Genomic DNA, 6243 nt, shown 5'->3' on the forward strand with positions numbered 1-6243 from the left:
AAAGGGTGTGGATTTGGATCAAAAGGGAGATAGAAAAGATTTCAGGTGATTTGGGGGAGGGGAAACCATAATCCAAATGTATTGTATGGGGAAAATCCATTTTAAGTAAAAGAAAAACCTGGAAGAAAAAAGAAAGTGTGCACTGCATGTAGTTATTTACTTGCACTATACAGAATACCAAGTTCAGTATTTCACAGTGATTTTTCTTTTTTTTATAACAGTCTCTTAAGAGTTTATTATAAACCAGCTTCAAAGGTCACAGTGGGGGGAGAAAAGAACTATGTACAGCCTTTTGGGGAATAGGCAAGGAGCTGAGGAGGACCAAGATGAGCCTAGAGCCTTGGAGGGCATATTCCCCAGGGAGGGGGGCCCTGAAAGGGAAACCAGACGATCCAGGGAGACTCTATGAACAGCATACAAACAAACAGGTGTGTGGTAACTCGGCTCCGGGGACTAGGACCCACACCTCGGTGGAACTACTGCCATAATGCTGTGCGAGGATCAAAGCAGACCTCGCACCCCTGGAGGAGGAGGCCGCATCCCAGGAGGAGGCATGCCCGTTGGAGTTCCTTGGCCAGGAGGGATCCCCATTGGGGGACCTATAGGGGCCTCATGCCAGGAGGAGGGCCCATCATACCTGGAGGAGGCGCCCCTCGGCCCATAGGTGGAGGAGGACCCCCACGACCAGGTGGGTACTGGGTTAGGGCTCCTGCAATACTGGCTGTGGCTGCAGCTGCAGCAGTCACAACAGCGCCTCTTCCTTGTGCAGTCATCACCTGCTGTGATGGTCCTCCAACCCCACGGACTGGCCCAGCAAGTCCTGCAGGAGCCTGGGGCATGGGAACACCATCCGGGATTCCTCTACCAGCAGCTCTGCCAAAACCTGGCCCCCCAGCAGCTCCAGCAAATGGCACTTTGGCAATACCAGGATCTTTGGGATACCAGGTTCTCCCCTCGAAGCAACATCAGACCGAGAACTCGCTTCTCTTCCCTTTCAGCTTGTTTGGCATTCTTTGGCTTGATCTTCCTGAATCCATCACAGTCACAGAGGATCAAGTTCATATGCTTGTCAAAAGCCTTGAAGGTCCCGATGAAGATCTGGCCATCTTGCAGGATGCATCTCATCATGTAGTCAATGTGCTGCAGCATCTTGCTGCTCTTACCCACAGTCATGGTGGCGGCTCCGATGGCTCAGATTCCCACCTAAGCTGAGATTTGTGAGCTGGTTGGGGGCCCTAAAGAAAGCCTGCTACAGAGCTCTCCACATATTATTTTGGCATTTGAGGTGTAAAAAGAAGACATACAAAAAAAGGAAACCAAAAAGAATGATATTGGAAGGAAGAATTTCTTAATCTTAAATCATGCTTAGGATTCTGGAAAATTCTTTTTTTAAATATTTTATTTATTTATTATGTATACAATTTTCTGTCTGTGTGTGTGCCTGAAGGCCAGAAGAGGGCGCCAGACCTCTTTACAGATGGTTGTGAGCCACCATGTGGTTGCTGGGAATCGAACTCGGGTCCTTTGGAAGAGCAGGCAATGCTCTTAACCACTGAGCCATCTCTCCAGCCCCTGGAAAATTCTTAAGCCATCTCTCTTAGTATTGTCCACCATAGATTACATAGAATTGGGGAAATAAACAAGAAATTGTATAGAAAAATGAACGGAATGAAGGCTGTCTCTTAAGGGCAAACAGAGTATTTGTATACCGAGTCTCTGAGAAGATATATTTTGTAGCATAATTTATAATTCATGAACATGTTATGCCTCTCTATTTACTTATTTTCATTGGTTCTAGCCATCTGCATGGAAAATTTTCCTGTATATAACCCTGTCGACTTAGTTCAGGTTCTGTTGTGCTGACAAAACACCCATGACCTAAAGCAATCTGGAAATGAAAGCATTTATTCCACATTATGCTCCCAGGAAATCCACTCTCATTCACTGAAGGAAGTCAGGACAAGAACTGGAACAGAACAGGAAGGTGGAAGTCGGATCTGAAACAGTCCGTGGAGCAACACATTTTATTCACTTGCTCACCATGCCTTGCTTAGCCGGCTTTCCTGTTCTCCCCAGGACCAAGGCCCAGATATGGCACAGACAGCCATGGTCTGCCCTTCACCCCCAAGTAAATCGTTAATCAAGAAAATGTCCTACTGACTTGTCTACAGGAAATCTGTCTCAGGCATTTTCATAACTGGGGTTCCTCTTTCAAAATGACTCTAAATTCTGTCAAGCTGAAAACAATAATGAAAGACAACTGGCCTTTTTCAACTTTACAGACCAAGACATTACTCTTAAAATCATAATTATTCCTATCTTATTTATCCCCAAGATTGCATATCAATATTAATAAAACAATAAAATATAACTCTGAAAGTCACACAGTCTTTAAAATATTGTGCGCCTTTAAAAGTAGAGAGTTTCTTAATTGTGGGATACTATTTTTTAAAAATAGTTAAAGTTACATGCTTTATTATTTATCAAGGGAAAAACCAGGACACAGTCAATATCTAATCAAAGAAAAACCAATCTCCAAAACAAGATCTAGAACACATGATTATCTGGACTCCAAAGGTCCTGTGCATGTTCACTGTTCCAGCTCAACCATCCACAGCCTATGCAGCTTGTCCTGTAGGCTCAGGCTAGATTTACTCCAATCTGCCAGTTTCCTTGGTGGTCATGCCAAGGATCTGTTACCCTCAGTATCCTGGGGTGTCTGCAGCAACTGAGGCTGCAGCCACACAAATGACTTCTACCTGCCTCTCTTCAGTGGCTCCAGCACTACTTTACAGGGCCCTGATTCAGCTGCTCTCAACGACCATTTCATGCCTTCAAAACAAGCACCACATGAGTGACTATCATACATTTCCACGTTCAGATAGCAGCCTGGGGTGTAGCCTTCCTTTCTCTGGATCCAGGTCTGTTCAGTGAACCTAAGGAAATATTATCAGAAGATTTGAACGCAATGATGCTATATCTCCTTAGTCATCACATACCACAGAAGCTTAACGCCAATTATCTATCACACCAATGTTCACATTAGAGTCTTTCTTGAGTCTGAACTTCATAGGCTAGGCCACCATCACATGCATGATTGTCAGCGTTCTCACCTACCACGCTCCCACAGAACAGCACACTGACCTCAGCAGCTTTTCTAGTTCACAGTTCAAATGTCCCAGAAAATACGGTCAGGTTTATCACAAGAACACTTTTTATAATACTTTACAACCTGGTATCAGTTTTTATCCTAGTTTGAGTTCTATTGTCATGATAAAACCCCCTGATACAAAGCGACTTGTAGATGAAAGGGTTTATTTTAATTTATTGTCCAGGAAACAGGCTGTCAGTGAAGGAAGTCAGGGTGGGACATTAAGTAGAGCAGGAACCTGGAGGCAGGATCTGAAACAGAAGCCACGAAGGAACATTACTTACTGGCTGGTTCCCATGACTCGGTCAGCCTTTCTTGTGTACCCCAGGACCTCTTCCCAGGTATCATGTTGCTGAAGTCTCCTGGGCTCTCCCTCTGCATCAGTAGGCAAGATAATGCCCTACAGAATTGCCTCCGGGTACCAGAAGGAGGCATTTGGTTAAATGGATATCCTCTTCCTTATAACTGCTAGCTTGTGTCTCATTTACCAAAAAAAAAAAAAAAAAAAAAAAGAAAACAAAACCAAAACCAGGGCTCCCCAGTGTATGTGCCTTTGCACACGTGCACACACACACACACACACACACACTCACAAGCATGCTCGCACGTGCACACATTCTTCTTATGTTTTACAGCTAAGTAGTTCATGCTCTTACATGGTTGTAAATGTCACTATAGTTTTAACTCCAGTATAAATGTGCACATTATTATTAGTTTTTAGAAATACAGTAAGCCTTTTTGCATATCATGCAATCTGCCTGAACTTACAAGTTCAAGAATTGCACTTTTGTTGTTAGTCTAGACTTTTCATGATATCTGCGAGTAGAAATTTTTATATTCTTTCCTATCTTACCTCGGTGTCTTTACTTTCTTTTCTTGCCTTATTTCAGTGTTCAGGATCTGTCTCTTTTAATAAGAGTACGGAGAAGAAATGTTCTTGATGTTTCCCAACTGAAACAAAGTATTTTACCATGAGATCGGTTAGTGCCAGCTGGAGATGTACCCTTTTGTTCATTTCAAGCTGGAGAAGACCACCTGGTTATCCATTCATAGAAGGATACCATTCTGAAGTAGGATCAATGTTTCCTTTCTCTCCCTTTTAATATGGTGGACTATGAGATATCAGTTTTAAATATTGAACTTCCTTACATCGTGGGAATGAATCTCAGTTGAAGTGCGGTTTATACTTCGCTACATATAGTGGCAAATTGTACTTGCTAATATATTTTGTTTTGGTATTTTAAACTTGCATTCAAAGGGTACATAAATATGTAATTTATTATTTCCATATTTTTGCATAGGTTTGCTATTAGAGCAAAGAAAATTTTACAAAATTAATTGAGATGCTTTCTATCATAATTTTTCGGGAAGATTGTGGTAAATTGGTCTTAATTAAAAAAGTTATTTGGCAGAATCCTTAAGTTAAACCATCCGTAGGTGGTTGAATTTTTTATTTGCCATGAGTCTTTGAATTATGAATTTCATTTCTGAACAGTTATGAGGCATGATTTCATATTACATAGAACTAATTGGATTCAGTGGGAGATGCAAAGAGGACAGGAAGTTGAGAAAAGGAGGGGACCAGAGCGTGTAGGGACTGAGTGAACTAGCAGTATGTATGATCATAACACGTATCACACATAAAAGAAATTTCCAAAGAATAAAAAATAAATTACAAAAGAGAAGATCTCATACTAGGAGAATGAGTTAACCAATTGAATCTGAGTTATATAATAAACATGCATAGAATAGTTGGCAGTAATTTTTACACTGTTGGTGAATACACAGTCTGTGTGTCATGACCATTGTTGAGAATCAAGATTATATCTTCTCTTTTCTCCTTTGTCTTAGTTGTTAAAAGTGTATCATCTTGCCATCCTTTCTTTCAAAGAGCCTCCACGAGGGTCATTGAATGCCTCTACCATTTGCCTAATTTCAGTTTTGTTGGAGTTTTTCACTTTTTCTAGGCTTTGTCCTTATTTTTCTCTCATTAGGTTTTAGATTGAAAGTTTCGATTGTTAACAATTATGAACTATCTTTCCAAATTTTTCTATTAAGTGCTATGGTCTTTGTTTGCCCTTTCACTGGAAGTCCCTACAACTTTTCATATATGATATCTCTTTTTCCACTGAGGTCATTGTCCTACTACTGTTGCTATCATTAATTTGGATTTTTGTCTTGACTCGGGACCCATAAAGAGGCTTGTATTTAATATTAGAGTACTTTACTTTTTATGAAATTTTTATACTATTGATATCACATTGGTTCGAGTTTTTTAAGAAAAATAAATCGCACGTTTCAATTCTTTTACATTTAAGGGACTTTGCTATTTTCCTGGAGTGCCTATAGACTGGCTATATGTTTCATGGGTATTTAAAAAGTGCAAAAGAAGAAAAAAAGAAAACAAAGCAAGGACCACTGTGCAGGCCAGACTGATTTTGACCACCAAATCTTTTTGCCTGACTCTGTTGAATGCAGGTATGACAGATGGAAACCACCACATCTGGCACCACAGACAGCGTTTTAAGTGAAGTTCTTTGGTTAGTATTTCATATTGTCTTGAGTCTTGTGTCATATAGATACCTTTTGTTGCTGCTTATTTGCATGATATTTTATGATAGAAGTTCTAAGGAGAACCTTAAGGATGGTAAAGAATAGATTGTTTATAGATAAACATGCCTGCCTATTTCTGACTTACACTGGTCCTAACAGCCAAGTAACCAACTCAGTCTACACGGCTAATTGACAGATTAACCGACAAAAAAGTGTGTACAAAATGTATCAGGAAGAAAAAAGAAATCTATGTATTTTAAATAAAATGGATAGAACAAAAGATCATCATCATATTATATGGAAAACTGTGAATTTGTGAAGGTAACACATAATCAGGTGTTTTATCTTTTGTATAATATTAAGACAAGGAGGACTACTGAGACCTCAAGAACAATGGCAACGGGTTTTTGATTCTACTGGACCTATTGGTTTCGTGGGAGCCTAGGCAGTTTCGTGGATGCTCACCTTACTAGACCTGGATGGAGGTGGGTGGTCCTTGGACTTCCCACAGGGCAGAGAACCCTGATTGCTTTTTGGGC

At 40.7% G+C, this 6243-nt stretch overlaps 1 pseudogene; it reads right to left on the reverse strand.

The window, feature by feature from the left end:
• Positions 1–277: 277 nt before the first annotated feature.
• Positions 278–1195, reverse strand: LOC126487506 (small nuclear ribonucleoprotein-associated protein B-like; annotated as a pseudogene).
• Positions 1196–6243: the final 5048 nt, after the last annotated feature.

Source organism: Alexandromys fortis, unplaced genomic scaffold (genome assembly GCF_014885135.2).
Source record: "Alexandromys fortis isolate MF-2015 unplaced genomic scaffold, M_Fortis_MF-2015_v1.1 scaffold_179, whole genome shotgun sequence".
Lineage (NCBI taxonomy): Eukaryota > Metazoa > Chordata > Mammalia > Rodentia > Cricetidae > Alexandromys > Alexandromys fortis.